This window comes from Giraffa tippelskirchi, chromosome 3 (assembly GCF_054371585.1).
Source record: "Giraffa tippelskirchi isolate mGirTip1 chromosome 3, T2T-mGirTip1v1.2.pri, whole genome shotgun sequence".
Taxonomy (NCBI): domain Eukaryota; kingdom Metazoa; phylum Chordata; class Mammalia; order Artiodactyla; family Giraffidae; genus Giraffa; species Giraffa tippelskirchi.
Window position 1 is genome coordinate 42300359 of NC_137277.1, and position 16500 is coordinate 42316858.

The 16500-nt window shown below is 37.4% G+C and overlaps 1 non-coding gene and 1 pseudogene across 1 annotated transcript; one reads left to right on the forward strand and one right to left on the reverse strand.

Moving 5' to 3' along the window:
- Positions 1-8766: 8766 nt before the first annotated feature.
- Positions 8767-8873, forward strand: LOC145543908 (U6 spliceosomal RNA). The gene has a single exon (XR_014081153.1). It is a non-coding gene; the product is annotated as a U6 spliceosomal RNA (small nuclear RNA).
- Positions 8874-13802: 4929 nt separating this feature from the next.
- On the reverse strand, positions 13803-14599 carry LOC145542419 (small ribosomal subunit protein eS1 pseudogene; annotated as a pseudogene).
- Positions 14600-16500: the final 1901 nt, after the last annotated feature.

The window sequence follows — 16500 nt, forward strand, 5'->3', positions numbered from 1 at the left end:
TTTTGCTGACTGTATAGAGCTTCTCCATCCTTGGCTGCAAAGAATATAATCAATCTGATTTCACTGTTGACCATCTGGTGATGTCCATGTGTAGAGTTTTCTCTTGTGTTGTTGGAAGAGGCTGTTTGCTATGACCAGTGCGTTCTGTTGGCAAAACTCTACTAGCCTTTGCCCTGCTTCATTCTGTACTCCAAGGCCAAATTTGCCTGTTACTCCAGGTGTTTCTTAACTTCCTACTTTTGCTACCCCATGTCCAAGGTCAGGGGTGGTGGCTGTGCGGATGCAGGAGCGGGCTAAGAGGAGCTACCCCACATCCAAGGAGCAGTGGCTGCGCGGGTGCAGGAGGGCCGAGAGGAGCTACTCCATGTTCAAGGTCAGGAGGGGCAGCCATGAGGAGATACCACGTCCAAGGTAAGGAGCAGCGGCTGCGCTTTCCTGGAGCAGCCATGAAAAGATACCCCACATCCAAGCTAAGAGAAACCCAAGTAAGATGGTAGGCGTTGCGAGAGGGCATCAGAGGGCAGACACACTGAAACCACAATCACAGAAAACTAGCCAATCTGATCACATGGACCACAGCCTTGTCTAACTCAGTGAAACTAAGCCATGCCATGTGGGGCCACCCAAGACAGATGGGTCATGGTGGAGAGGTCTGACAGAATGTGGTCCACTGGAGAAGGGAATGGCAAACCACTTCAGTATTCTTGCCTTGAGAACCCCATGAACAGTATGAAAAGGCAAAATGATAGGATACTGAAAGAGGAACTCCCCAGGTTGGTAGGTGCCCAGTATGCTATGGAGATAAGTGGAGAAATAACTCCAGAAAGAATGAAGGGATGGAGCCAAAGCAAAAACAATACCCAGTTGTGGATGTGACTGGTGATAGAAGCAAGGTCCAATACTGTAAAGAGCAATATTGCATAGGAACCTGGAATGTTAGGTCCATGAATCAAGGCAAATTGGAAGTGGTCAAACAGGAGACGGCAAGAGTGAATGTCGACATTCTAGGAATCAGCAAACTAAGATGAACTGGAATGGGTGAATTTAACTCAGATGACCATTATATCTACTACTGTGGGCAGGAATCCCTTAGAAGAAATGGAGTAGCCATCATGGTCAACAAAAGAGTCCGAAATGCATTACTTGGATGCAATCTCAAAAACAACAGAATGATCTCTGTTCGTTTCCAAGGCAAACCATTCAATATCATGGTAATCCTATGTCCCAACCAGTAACGCTGAAGAAGCTAAAGTTGAACGGTTCTGTGAAGACCTACAAGACCTTTTAGAACTAACACCTCCCCCCCAAAAAATAATCACAGTTTACTTTCACAAAAATAGATGACCTAGCTCATCATCGTAATTGGTCTTCTGGAATTGAATGACAATTGCAGATGAGTGAATATAGTTTTCTTTTCACTTTCATAAACTTGTGGGTAGCTCCTACTCTTTTTCCTCAGGATGTGCATTCATAACATCATAAAAAGCTCAAGTATTTTATGGATTAAATACATGAAATTTCAAAGAGGTTCAGGAAAGAAATCCATTTATTCTCATTTTGAAGATACTGAAACAAGGTCCAGACACAAGCAGCTAAGTGATAGACCCGATTGAGACCTGTGCTGCTGCCACCTGTGCGTTGTCTCATTGCATTGTGCTCTGTTCTCACTGGAATGAGGAAAAGTGGAGCCTAGACATGCCTTTCCATAAGGGATTGGACCGGTCTGGCAATTACTCCTAAGGCTTCAAGCTTTTTTCTACCTTATGGTATTTGCGTACCTCGCTTCCCCTTCCTAGAATACTCCACTCTTCCCCTAACTCTTGCTCATCTTTTGACTGAAATGTCACTTACTCTGAGATGTCAGGTCTGATGACTCTCTTCACCTATCCTGAAACACCTCCTCCCCCAACTCTTTTCCTTTTTTTTTTTTTTTTAAAAAAAAAGGTTGATTGATTTATTTGTCTGTGGTGTCTGACTCTTTGCAACCCTATGAACTATAACCTGCCAGGCTCCTCTGTCCATAGGATTCTCTAGGCAAGAATACTGAAGTGGGTTGCCATGCCCTCCTCCAGGGGATCTTCCTGACCCAGGGATCAAACCTGCATCTATTATGTCTCCTGCATTAGCAGGGAGATTCTTTACTACTAGCACCAACTGGGAAGCCCTAGTCTCTCTCAATTTGGAGACTGATGTTTGGAATAGGTACATGTACTAGAACTGATTCAGTTTGTAGGGTTTTAGGCTTAGAAGTTCTTACTGAAATAAAGTTTGATTTCATATTATTTTGGAGTCACTTCAGGCATTCACCATTCAATGTGAATAATTCAATATTATTCTGGAGTAACTCCAAGGCATTCACCATTCAGAGGAAAAGACATTTGTTTTGTTTTGCTAAAACTGAACCCAAGCTATATGAAAGACACTTTTGTATTTATAGATAATTTTGTGCCTTTTAAGTGTTTAAGAATGGATATTGCTTTTGGACAGTTATATTTTTCTATTTATGTTGATATCCAACAGACTTTTTACTATGTATTTTAATTTTAATTAATCTTTTTTTATGATTGTAAAGCAAGCTTATTCTTTGTAGACATTTTGGAAAATGCAGAAAAGCATGGAGGAGAAACAAATATAAAGAAAGTTTTTAAAAATCTGACTTGTACCACCTAGAGATAACCTAGTTTTTTTTTTAATTGAAGTATATTTGATTTACAAAGTTGTTGGTTTTAGAGATAACCATTGTTAACAATTTGATATAGCTCTTCTTGGCCCTATTTCTATGTGTATGTGTGCATAGGCACACATCTATATTGTATATATTATACACGACACATACATACATATATATATAACATGCATATTTGCAAACATGTTATGTATATTTAATATATATGTACATACATATATGTATAATTTATGTGTATATATACACAAATATATAATAGTTATTAACTGGGTATGTCAGATATCTTGATTTCCTTTTATACAGTTTTTCTCTTGTAATCTTTTCAACAGTTCTATGAGAAGATACTATTATTCTTACTTTATAGATAAGTAAATTGAGGCTGAGAGTATTAATTTGTTTGACTAGGGTCACTAATCAGTAAATGGTGAATTTGAGATACAAATCTAGATCCAATTCTAAAGTCTATCACCTCAACCATTATGCTCTATGACTGCCTGTACTTTTCCAGGTCTTAAATCAAACTGGAATTGCTATAGAAATAATTTTGATTCTGTTTTTTGACCTTTTATTATATTTTCTATATAACATTTCATCTTCTACTAACCTAATTTTAATGGCTTTATGATACTCCGTAAGGTTATTGAAATAATAGCTGAATGAATGAAAACATCATTTATTACACACTACCTTGGTAAAGAATGGATTGGGTAGATGCTCTGATGTTTCAGATTCTTTCTGTCATCTTATTTTCTTAATTTTTTTCATATTCTGCAATGATTTTTTTGTTTTCCTTGTCTCTCACTATATGAACTATATATGATTTGCTTTCGAAATTCTGTGCCATGCTTTGGAAGTCATGCATCCTATTTTTATTCTCAAAATGCTTACCTCTAGATTAAAGAAAAACACCTTATTTTCAATATCACAATGAAATAATATCTCTTTATTTCTCTTGTTAAAGATGGTGTGTTTAGCACAATTTTTTAGCACATTTTTATTTCCCTTCATTTTTTTTACCTTCCACTCCCTTCCACTCCTGTAGACTTGGTTTTTGTTCATGCAATTTGGCCTTTTTGACCTTGATTATCCCTCTTGGAAAAGGAAATTTCTTTCCTACATTATGTACTTTCTCTTATGAGAGTTATTTTAGACATTTAAATAAAGTTCTTTTATGCATAAGTTTTTATGCTCTGACTCTTCTTCCTTATTCTTTTTTTTGGTCACACCACATGGAATGAAAGATCTTAGTTCCCTGACCCAGGATCGAAGCCATACCCCTGCATTGGAAACACAGAGTCTTAACCACTGGACTGCCAGGAAGTCCCTCTTCTTCCTTATTCTTGACTTCTCATTCAGTAGTACATGTTTGAGAAGTTTTTTCTTTCGGAGCAGGTAATTAATTGGGTAGTGTCATTTTGGAGCACTTTGTATCTTAGCACTTATTTCCAGATGACTCAGTGGTAAAGAATCCTCCTGCAAGTGCAGGAGACATCAGAGACACAGGTTTGATCCCTGAGTCGGGAAGATCCCCTGGAGGAGGAAATGACAACCCACTCTAGTATTCTTGCTGGGAAAATCCCAGGGACAGAGGAGCCTGGTAGGCTACAGTCCACAGGATAGCAAAGAGTTGGACATAACTGAGCGCGCGTGCGCGCGCGCACGCACGCACGCACGCACGCACACACACACACACACTTATTTAAGAAACCTTCATAACTTTATAACAACTTTGTTGAGTGTAGAATTATTAAATTATAAACATTTACCCTCAGAATTGTGTAGGATGTGCTTTATTTATTTGTGCCTTAGAGTGCACAATTCTGAGGCCAGTTTGAATTTAGTACCTTTGGAAATAATCTGCTCCCTCCCAAATCCCCTCCTCCTTTCCCAGCCTGAATTCTTGAAGGCTTTTTTCTTTACCCCAGAAATATTTTAAAATGTCACCTGGCTGGTCTAGGTGTTGATTTTGTTTCATTAATTTTGCCAGCAGGTTTAAGCCTTAGGAAAATTATTTAATTATTGCTTCTATTCCTATTTTGTCTCCTCCTTCTGAGATCCCTAATGTATTCAATCAATTTACTCAATAACTATTCTCTGCTAGACACTAATTTGGGTACTGGGGATATATCATCAGGGAACATAAATGCTTACATTTTTGTTGTTTGGATCTTCTGACTCTGCTCTTTATACCACCCACCTTTGTTCTGATTTTTCAAGGAGACCTCTCATCCTTTGAGCCGAAGCATATTTTCATAGTCCTATGGGTTTTTTCCATTTGCTCATCTTAACATGGAGAGGTCTATATGCGTCCAGCTTTGGTTAATATTTAAGTAGGAATTGCTGAGGGTTCTGTCAGAGCCTGAAGCGGATCTGAGTATATGCCCTGCCTTGCTCTCCATCTGCTTTCATCTAGCCTTCAACCTTGAGTAAGGGGTTGTTCATGGAATTCTATTGGGGTGATAATATATTTTACAGAAGTGGAATATTGAACTGACCATTCCTCCTAATTGAGCCCTTCTACATTCTAACTAGAAGACAGTCCTCCAAGTTTCTGGCATATGGAAGGTTTTCCCTCTATTTTTATTCCTTTGATCTTTTCTATGTGAATTCAGAATGAGGCAATTTAGAAGTCTGTCCTCACAAAGACATTTTTATTTAAAAACCACAAAGTAATATTTTTTCCTCTGTGTTAAGAGGGTTAGAAAAAAATGTTCAAGACTGATAATTATATGTAGTTTTGAATTTTTTCATAAAGGGTCTTAAACCCCTTGGGAAACTACATGGTCTAGAGAGGTCGGGGAAATGGAGTCTGACTGTGGTGTGTAATTTCACTGTGGCTTTGAATAAACTATCTGAACTCCAGGTTCTCTAATCTCAGATCTTCTTACATCATAGCATGACAGGGAAAGTACCAGAAAAAAATAAATGTGGAAACTCTTTGAACTCTTCAAAGATAGAAACTAAGGAAGTCTGAGGACTTTTTGTTGTTCGAATGCTATTATAGCTTTGAGCACTTTCAAGCTAGCCTGAAGAGTGTCTGCTGGGGGCATAACAAATGAGGTCTGGTTGCTGAGAAGCCCAGGTATGCAAAGCAGTTCTAAAGTACAGCCGGGAAGCTGCACTGCTTTGGACGCTGTCATGTCATGTAAGATCCAAGAGAGTGTTAAATGTGGACCCATTTTTCTGTTAGGTCAAATAACTATGCCTGGTTAATGTGAAATTAGTTTGTTTCTCCTCTTCACGGAAATGAAGGCTTCTGGGTGGGTGAATCATGCCTTAATAAACAACTTTTGTACTTCTGGCCAGCACAGGCAGCAGATGTTGTCTATCTTTGTGAGATGATTTGGAAGAGTACAAAAAGAAACATCTGTATGGTTGTTTCCGAAACTTAAAGAAAATATCTCACTGCCTCCGGGCCAAACTTTTCAGGTTCTACCCCTTCCTACTATGAATCCTTTCTGTATTTTATGACTCAGTTTCTTCATGAAACTCCTGTAAGATTCAGTATTAAATTTCCCTAATCGTGGGAAAAAATATTGTCTATATTAAGGTCCATGACACTGCAGCTGTTTTGGCACTATGGAGATAAATGGCTATGTCATTAGTCTCAGACAAGTGACTTTTTTTTTTAAATAATGGACATGAAATGGAGTGATAAGAATTTTTCCCTCCTAAGCAATGTTGTGCAAATGCATCATACTTGTAATACATAGACCAAGACAGAATAAGGTGCCTTAATTTAGTCAACAACTGATTAATCACCTGCTGTGTGCCAGACACTACACTAGGGGCTAGATATACCTTAGTGAACAAGACACAGTTCCTGCCCTCACGTTGCCTCAAATCTAGTAGAGAAGACGAATCAAAATATATTAATTGGGATAAAGTGCTATGAAGGAAATATGTAGGATACAATAGATGCAAATAAGAGTAGGAGAGATGAGCAATTATATACCAAAGAATTGGACAACCTATAAGAAATGGACAAGTTTCTAGAAACATACAGGCCACCAAAACTGAATCATGAAGAAATAGATATTTGAACAGACCAATCACTAGAAGTGAAATAGAATCTGTAATTTTAAAACTCCCTGCAAAAACAAAAGGCTATGACCAGATGGTTTCACTGGGGAATTCTATCAAACATACAAAGAAGAACTTATGCTGTTCCTTCTCAAACTCTTCCAAAAGACGGATGAGGAGGGAGCACTGCTAAAAACTCCACACGAAAACTACTAGAATGTATAAACGAATTCAGCCAGGTAGCAGGATACAAGATTAACACACAGAAATTGGCTGCATTTCTTTTTTTTTAAATTTATTTATTTTTTAATTGAAGGATAATTGCTTTACAGAATTATTTTTGTTTTCTGTTAAACCTCAACATGAGTCAGCCATAGGTATACATATATCCCCTCCCTTTTGAACCTCCCTCCCTTCTCCCTCCCCATCCTACCCCTCTAGGTTGATACAGAGGCCCTGTTTGAGTTTCCTGAGACATACAGCAAATTCCCTTTGGCCCTCTGTTTTACATATAGTAAGTTTCCATGTTACTCTCTCCGTACATCTCACCCTCTCCTCCCTTCTCCCCAAGTCCATACGTCTATTCTCTATGTCTGTTTCCCCACTGCTGCCCTGTAAATAAATTCGTCAGTACCACCTTTCTAGATTCTGTATATATGCGTTAGAATATGATATTTATCTTCCTCTTTCTGACTTACTTCACTCTGTATAATAGGCTCTAGGTTCATCCACCTCATTAGAACTGACTCAAATGCATTCCTTCTTATGGCTAAGTAATATTCCATTGTGTATATGTACCACAACTTCTTTATCCATTCATCTGTCGATGGACATCTAGGTTGCTTCCATGTTTTGGGTATTGTAAATAGTGCTGTAATGAACAGTGGGATACATGCGTCTTTCCCAATTTTTGTTTCCTCAGGGTATATGTCTAGGAGTGGGATTGCTGGGTCATATGGTGGTTTTATTCCTAATTTTTTAAGGAATCTCCATACCATCTTCCATAGTGGCTGTATCAACTTACATTCCCACAAACAATGAAAGAGCGTTCTCTTTTCTCCACACCCTCTCCAGCATTTATTGTTTGTAGAATTTTTGATGATGGTCATTCTGACGGGTTCTGACGTATCTCATTGTAGTTTTGATTTGCATGTTTCTAATAATGAGTGATGTTAAGCATCTGTTCATGTGTTTGTTAGCCATCTGTATGTCTTTGGAGAAATGTCTGTTTAGGTCTTTTTCCCACTTTTTGATTGTGTTGTTTTTTTTCTGGTATTGAGTTGTAAGAGCTGCTTGTATATTTTGGAAATTAATCCTTTGTCAGTTGTTTCATTTGCTATTATTTTCTCCCATTCTGAGGGTTGTCTTTTTACCTTGCTTACCGTTTCCTTTGCAGGGTAAAAGCTTTTAAGTTTACTCAGGTCCCACTTGTTTACTTTTGTTCTTATTTCCATTACTGTTAGAGGTGGGTCATAGAGGATCTTGTTTTGATTTATGTCATTGAGTGTTCTGCCTATGTTTTCCTCTAAGAGTTTTATAGTTTCTGGTCTTACATTTAGATCTTTAATCCACTTTGAGTTTATCTTTGTGTGTGGTGTTAGGAAAGCTGCATTTCTTTATACTCACAATGAAATATCAGAAAGGAAAAGCACAAAAATAATTTCTTTTAAAATTGCATCCAAAAAAAAAAAATACTTACCAATAAACCTGACCAAGAAGATGAAATACTTATATGCTCAGAACTATAAAACATTGATAAAGAAAATTGAAGATAATTCAAAGAAGTGGAAAGACATCCAATGCTCTTGGATTGGAAGAATTAATATGTTAAAATGGCCATACTACCCAAAGCAATCTACAGATTTAATGCAATCCTTATCAAATTACCCATGACATTTTTCATAGAACTAGAACAAATAATCCTAAAATTTATAGAGAACCATAAAGGCCCACAATTGCCAAAGTGATCCTGAGGAAAAAGAATGAAGCTGGAGGCATAACACACCCAGACTTCAGACAATACTACAAAGCTACAGAAATTAAAACAGAGTGGTATTGTGCTTGCTTTGGCAGCACATATACTAAAATTAGAATAATACAGAGAAGATTAGCATGGTCCCTGTGCAAGGATAACAAAAAACCAAAACAAAACAGTGTGGTATTGGCACAAAAACAGATGTATGGATCAATGGAACAGAATACAGAGCCCAGAAATAAACCCACATACCTACAGTCAATTAATCTTCAACAAAGAAGGCAAGAATATACATAGAAAAATGAAAGTCTCTTCAGCAAGTAATGTTGGGAAAGCTAGATAGTCACATGTAAAACAATAAAATCGAACACTCCCTCACATGATATGTAAAAATAAACTCAAAATTGCTTAAAGACTTAAATATAAGACATGGTATCATGAAACTCCTAGAAGAGAACATAGACAAAATATTTGGACATATACCAATATTTTCCTAGGTCAGTCTCCTAAGGCAATAGAAATAAAAGCAAAAATAAACAAATGGTACCTAATTAAACGTATAAGCTTTTGCACAGCAAAGGAAATAATAAACAAAATGAAAAGACAACCTATGGACTGAGAGAAAATATTTGCAAATTATGTCACCCACAAGGTTTAATTTCCAAAATACACAAACAGTTCATACAACTAAAAAAAAAAAAAAGACATTTCTCTAAAAAAGACACACAGATTGTCAATAGGCACATGAAAATGTCCAACGTTGCTAATTAGTAGAGAAATGTAAATCAAAACTTCAAAGAGGTACCACCTCACATCAGTCAGAATGGCCATCATTAAGAAGTCTACAAATAAATGCTGGAGATATGATCCTGCAGTCCTACTCCTGGACGTGTATCTGGAGAAAACTCTAATTCGAAAAGGTACATGCAGCCCAATGTTCATAGCTGCACTCAGTAAGACACGGAAGCAACCTAAATGACCACAGACAGATGAATGGATAAAGATGTGGGATGACCCCCTGGAGAAAGGCATGGCAACCCACTCCAGTATTCTTGCCTGGAGAATCCCATGGACAGAGGAGCCTGGCAGGCTACAGTCCATGGGGTCGCAAAGAGCCGGACACAACTGAAGTGACTTAGCATGAATGCACATGTGATAAATTGGAAATGCCTGTAATGTTTCTAAGATAGAACAGTAGGCAGCTGAGAGTCTGGAGCACAGAGGAAAGGATTAGGAACATATTTTAGAAATTACACTGTAGGGGTAAGATTTTAGACTTGGAGGTAGGTGAGATCTCCTAGGAAGAAAGAGTAAAGGGAGAAGAAAGGAGAGCTAGAGATTGAGCCTGAAGAACTAACCAGGTGTAGAGCTATGCAACTAAAAGAAATGTTGAAGGCAATTAAGAGAAGCATGTGGTTTGGAGAGGCTTCCTCAGTGGCTCAGCAGTAAAGGATCAGCCTGCAGTGCAGGAGCCATAGGAGATGCAGGTTTGATCGCTGGGTCGGGAAGATCCTCTGGAGGAGGACATGGCAACCCACTCCAATATTCTTGCCTGGAGAATCCCAGGGACAGAGGAGCCTGGCAGACTACAGTCCACAGGGTCAGAAAGAGTCGGACATGACTGAAGCGACTTAGCACTCACGCATGCGTGGTTTGGAAAGGAAACTGATGATTTAGATTTGGAACTTGCTAAGTTTGAGGTGCACACTAGAGTATTGTCATTTCTAGTGTCATGCCTGGGCAAAATGCATAGGTCCCCTTCAGAATGTGAATGCCATATTTATATTTTACTTTGTGATTTGGTCTTATGATATCTCTGTGAATTTTCAGAATAAAACATTACTAATCATGTTCACGTTGGAGTTTGGAGCAGGAGCAACAATTCTTCCAAGATCCATGACACTGCAGCTGTTTCTGAATTATAGAGATAAATAATTTTCTATGTCACCGGTCCTAAACAATAAGTGGCTATTTCATTTTGAGTAATGGACAGAAGATGAAGAAAGAAGAGTTGTCCAACATTGAGCCAATGTGCTTTAAGGGAAGTACACAAGCTGAGAATGCAATGAAAATACACATATATTGAACATTTATCATGTGCCAGGTTCTGTGCTGGGTTTTGGGGATAACTCAGAGAACAAGACATAAAAGTCTTAGATCTTACAAACAAGTGAGGGAGATGGGAAAAAATTAACCTAGAAATAAAATAACCACAATGTGTGGCAAGTGCTGTGAAAGAAACAAACAGATACAGGAAATAAGTGGGAGAGGTGGTATGGCACTTTGAGTCTAGAAAGAGTCTTTAGAGAAATTTTCCTTGGGTAGGTGACACTTAACTCAATTTCTGAAGGATAAGGAGTCAGTCATATCAAGATGTGGGGACATGGTTTGCTACTGATAAATCACCAAATTGTTTTTTTGCAGAATTTGTCCCTGAAAAGTTAAAGCAGGCTGAAGAGCTCATACTAGAATACAGGCAATACGGGCACACTGAGGGTGGGGAAAGCTGTTGGAAATGGTCTGTTCCCACGGGTAGTATTTTATCATTGACATTGTTTAAAATTGCGTGCACAGGGTGATAACAAAAAGTAGACTGACATTTAGTCAATTTTACTATTATTTTAAAAATTTTTTTACAGACAACGGCCCCGTCATGGGCTGAATGATGGCCCTCAAAAAGCTGTGTCTATATTCTAATTCGGAGAAGGCAATGGCACCCCACTCCAGTACTTTTGCCTGGAAAATCCCATGGATGGAGGAGCCTGGTAGGCTGCAGTCCATGGGGTCGCGAAGAGTCAGACACGACTGAGCGACTTCACTTTCACTTTTCACTTTTATGCACTGGAGAAGGAAATGGCAACCCACTCCAGCATTCTTGCCTGGAGAATCCCAAGGACGGGGGAGCCTGGTGAGCTGCCATCTATGGGGTCGCACAGAGTTGGACACGACTGAAGCGACTTAGCAGCAGCAGCAGCATATTCTAATTACTAGAACCTGTGAATATTACCTTACATAGTAAAAGAGTAAACATTACCTTATATAAAAAGATGTGATTAAGGATTTTGAGAACATGTATCAGATTATCCTTTCATAAGCTGAATGCAGATATTAGATCGAAAAATTAAGCTACCCAGTTCTTAAAATAAATAGATACATGTTTTAATAGAGTTATCACTGTAGAATTCAATACTATGTTGGGAGAAATGCTTTTTATTTTATTTGGCTGCACTGGGTCTTAGCTGCAGCATGTGGGATCTAGTTCCCCAATCAGGGATTGAACCTGTGCCCCCTGCACTGGGAGCACAGTCTTAACCACTGGACCACCAGGAAGTCTCCAAGGAGAAATGTTTCTTACATACCAGTTTGCTTACTGCCAAGTTACTTAACCCAAGTTAACTTGCCTAGCCATGTAGGCATTTTTCTTCATTTGTTTGTTTTTAATATTTATTTATTTATTTAGCTGTGCCATCTCTTCGTTGCTGTATGTGGGATCTTTAATTGGGGAATGTGAATTCATAGTTGTGGCACTGTGGGATCTAGTTCCCTGGCCAGGGATTGAACACTGACCCCCTGCATTAGGAGCATGGAGTCTTACCCACTGGACCACCAGGGAAGCTCCCATGTAGGTGTTTTATATTGTCATTCCTATTGGAGAAGGAGGCCTCCTGATAGCTCAGGTGGACTCTCTCAAGGCAGGACTACAGTCCTGGGCCTGGTCACAAGTTTAGGTTTAGATATTAATACTTATCAGCATTAGGAAGACTGAGTCACACTTACCAAACTCACAAGGCCAGCAGGTGACAAAATTCAAGTGTTTAAAAATATTTACTAATTTAATAAATGATGAGGAACTTATGTGTGTTATTCAGTGTACTCTCTCTGCTTACAAACAAGTGACATATAAGGTGAGATTACATTTGGAATTATAGCTAGGTGATGACATCAGAGTAAGCAGAGGAAGTTTAATGAATGGTTGTATACCTGCAGTAGACAGGCTCTGAGATGACCTTCAATGATCTCTTTAATGAAAGTACAGTATTCATGCCCTCCTGTGATCCCCTCCCCTTGTGTATAGGTGTGTACTCACTTCTTCTGAATAGAATGCAGCAGAAGAGATGTCACGTCTGAGATTAGGTTACAAAAAGTCTATGGCTTCATCTTGAGAGCTCCCTCTTGTTCTATTGCTCACTCTGAGGAGAGACAATTGCTATGTTGTAGGCTGTCCTATAGAGAGGCCTCTGGCTAACAACCAGTGAGGAACTGAGGTCTTTGGCCAACATCTCACAAGGAACTGAATCCTACCATCAACCACATGAGTGACCTTGGAAGCAGATGCTCCCAGCAATCTCATGAGACCTTGAGCCAGAGGCACCCAACTAAGTAGCACCCAAATTCCTGACCCTCAGAATCTGTGAAATAATAAATGTTTGCTGTTTTAAGGCACTAAGGTTTGGGGTAAATTGTTACCCAGCAATAAATAACACAATACCAAACATATAACTTTTGAAGTACTAATTTAAAAATACTAAAAGACAATGAGGAGGGAAATAAAACTGAATAACTACAATAGTAGTTTTCATGGATACATTATTTATTTTAATAGCTTCTTAGGCAGTCTAATCACACTGACTAGATTCTCTATTAGTGGTTAATTTCATCCAGTTTATGTTGAGTCTTACTAGTTTTATTCTCAGGGAGTGACATTTTATCCAACTTCTGGATGCATCTAACTATGGACTCCAAAAAACTAAGTATACACACTGATAACTGAATATTTATTGATTCATTCATACATAAACTTATTTTGTCTACTGAACACTAGAAAGGAATCCAAAAAGGCATACCAATTCTCTGGTCTTTTTTAAAATTAATGTTCACAGGACAGACAGATGTTTAATTCATTTTTTTAAAAAAAAACTCTTTTTTAACAAAAGGAATAAATGTTCAATGTGCAACTTTTTGAAAAAAATAGAGAAGCAAAGAAGAAGAAAGTGAAAGTTAACTTTGAACCTGCTACTCAGAAAGGACTGTTACTGAATGCACTGTTGATTTTAGTTGACAACAGTTGCCTATTCTATTTTTTTAAACATCACAAATAAGACTTTTTATTTGTTACCATTAAATATCTGAATTTTGAACAGATTCTTGAACTAGTGGCTCATATCCATCATCTCATTCAACTTTAGCATTCAACTCATCCCCAAACTACTACCTTTACTATGAAACTCCAATAGTTCACCCAATTCAAATTTTTGCTTCTTAGGATTTTTACTTTTCTAAGAAGTAATCATAGAGAGGATAAAATGATTGGCAAGGCCTTTTCTATATCTTTCTCAATGCTATCTGGAATCAATTTATTGACAACTTTTTTCAAGTTATTTGTCTGCACTTCTCAGGTCATGATTCCAACCAACTTCTGGATTTGGTGAACTTGTTGGTGCTTCCTTAACACAAGAGGTCTTCCAAATCTGACTATTGTGGTTTTTAGTAAAACCAGTATAGAATAGATGAAGCAAATAACCACTGGTAGTCTTGACATCAACATGAGATTCAATCATGACCTGCCACTTTTGGAACATTTTGGAACACAGTTTATCACAGCTACGATCCATACCATGGAAGCTGATCGGCAGTTTTTGCCCTAAACGTTCTCAGCACTTGGCTTGGATTTTCTAAATGAAACTCCATTATTCTGCAAATTAGCAAAGCTCACTTTTAAAAATGACCCTGAGGCCATCAGATGCAATTTTGATTCCTTGAGTTTTCCTGACTAGTGTTTATTCAGTATTTCATATATTGAACATAGCTGGTACTTTCACATCATACCAATCTTTCCTAGAAAATGGATTAACCACTTTCTTCTTGGCAACCTTTTTGCCACTTTTCAGAAGGCACTTGTTTTTGCCCCCTGCCATGGTGCTCTCTGAGAGCCAAAAGGCCTATTTGTTTATTCTTTTAAAAATTGGGAAAACATTCTATTCTTGGTTAACTTGCTAATTGATTTTTCTAAAACTGTTTCCTTAGTAAAATATCATATCTGAAAGTTTAACTTTATATATATAATATTTAATAACTTAGTATCACTAATACTAATATTTAGTACCACTTACTAGCATTATAAACACTTTACTCAACAAATTTATTTACATTATCTAATTTGACTTTCATTATAACTTGAGAGGTAGGCATTATTACTTTCATTTTCAGAAAAGTAAACTAAGGCTTAGAGAGGTAAAATAATTTGCTCACACAGGATCACAAAGCTAAGCAGTTTCAGAATAGATTCCATTCTAGTTCTGCCTGACTACAAAATTTACACTCATATCATTCTGCTATAGTTTCTCCCTCAAACTTTTCCCCATAATATTTTTCATTAAAAAAAGCCATTTTAAAAAACTTCCATATTTAGAAAAGTTGTCATATCCCAGTTATTAAAAGACTAACCTAATTTACCCATACCTCTGTTCAACTCCTTTGAAAGTTTTTTGAAGTTAGTGTCTCAAGGCAAAAATATTGAGATCTAAAGGAAATATACATGAATAAAATTCTTTCCCTGCTGAAATAAAACAGTGGATGTTACCAGTGATTTGCCTTGTTTGAAATTGTAACTATCATCAGAGAACCAATTTCCATTTATATAAAACTACATAATTCTGTTTCTGATTATAATTTCTGTAAAGTTATAATAAATTGTTACAGCTGAAAAACTAGATTTTTATCAGCTACATTTCTTGCTGCTGTATAGCCCATTATAATGAAATAAAGGGGTAATCTGGAAAGAAAGAGCAGTGATAATGATTATGGAATATTAAGAGTGGGAAGAAATTTGGAGGCCACTTTGCCCATTCTCCAAATTTTGAGAATTCAAAGGTTCAGAGATTCAAATGTCTCTGTATCTCTTAAGTGGTCATAGTAGACAAAGGGTAAGAATAAAGGTATGTGAAAAATGACTTTCATCTGACAATTAAGACAGTATTGCAAATATATTTACCCAAGTTCCAAACCTCTATCAATAACAGAAATGAATTAAAAAAAAAAACCCAAATAACAAAAAGCATAAGACCCGGTACATAAAAAGTACCTAATATATATTCGCAAATGAACAAATGAATAAAAAGGATTTACTGCTTTCAAGTTCCTTCAGTCCTTGAATTCACGTTTTATATGCAATCATAATGTATACATATAACTTATTATTTTGCTTTTTGCCCTTGAGTTATAGCATTTTTCCATGTTGTTATAACACATGACTATAACCTTTTAAAGTACCTATTGAAGTTATAACACCACTGAGTCAGATTCCCAAATGATTGTTAAAAATCACTATTAACAGGGGTGAATCCAGGTTTTGGGGAGAGCCCTTATTAAGGAAAAAATACAAAATGATATTTAAAAAATTTTTACAAAGTAAAATACCTAGCTCTTCTAAGAGATCATTTCTAGGGCCCCTCCAGGGCCTTGGAGGCCCTGGCTCTGTTGATAACCAGATACTACCTGCATGGGGGTTATGAATGTTTTTGAATGTTTTTCAGAGGTTACTACAATTTTAGAAATGTATACTACACTTGATAGTGTTAAAAATTCTTTCTATCCAGCTGACCTGGAATCTGCTTCAGGCTCCAACATAAACTTGGTGGCTTTTAAATTATAAGCAAGTCTCTTTTAACTTCTTCAGGTCTCACATGCCTCATCTGTAGAATGGGCTTAATATCTACCTCAAGGAATTGCACATGAAAACAAAGATAAAATAGTTCAGTTCCTGACACATCATAAATGCTTCATAGGTGTTATGAATACGGTGATAGTTAAAACATTA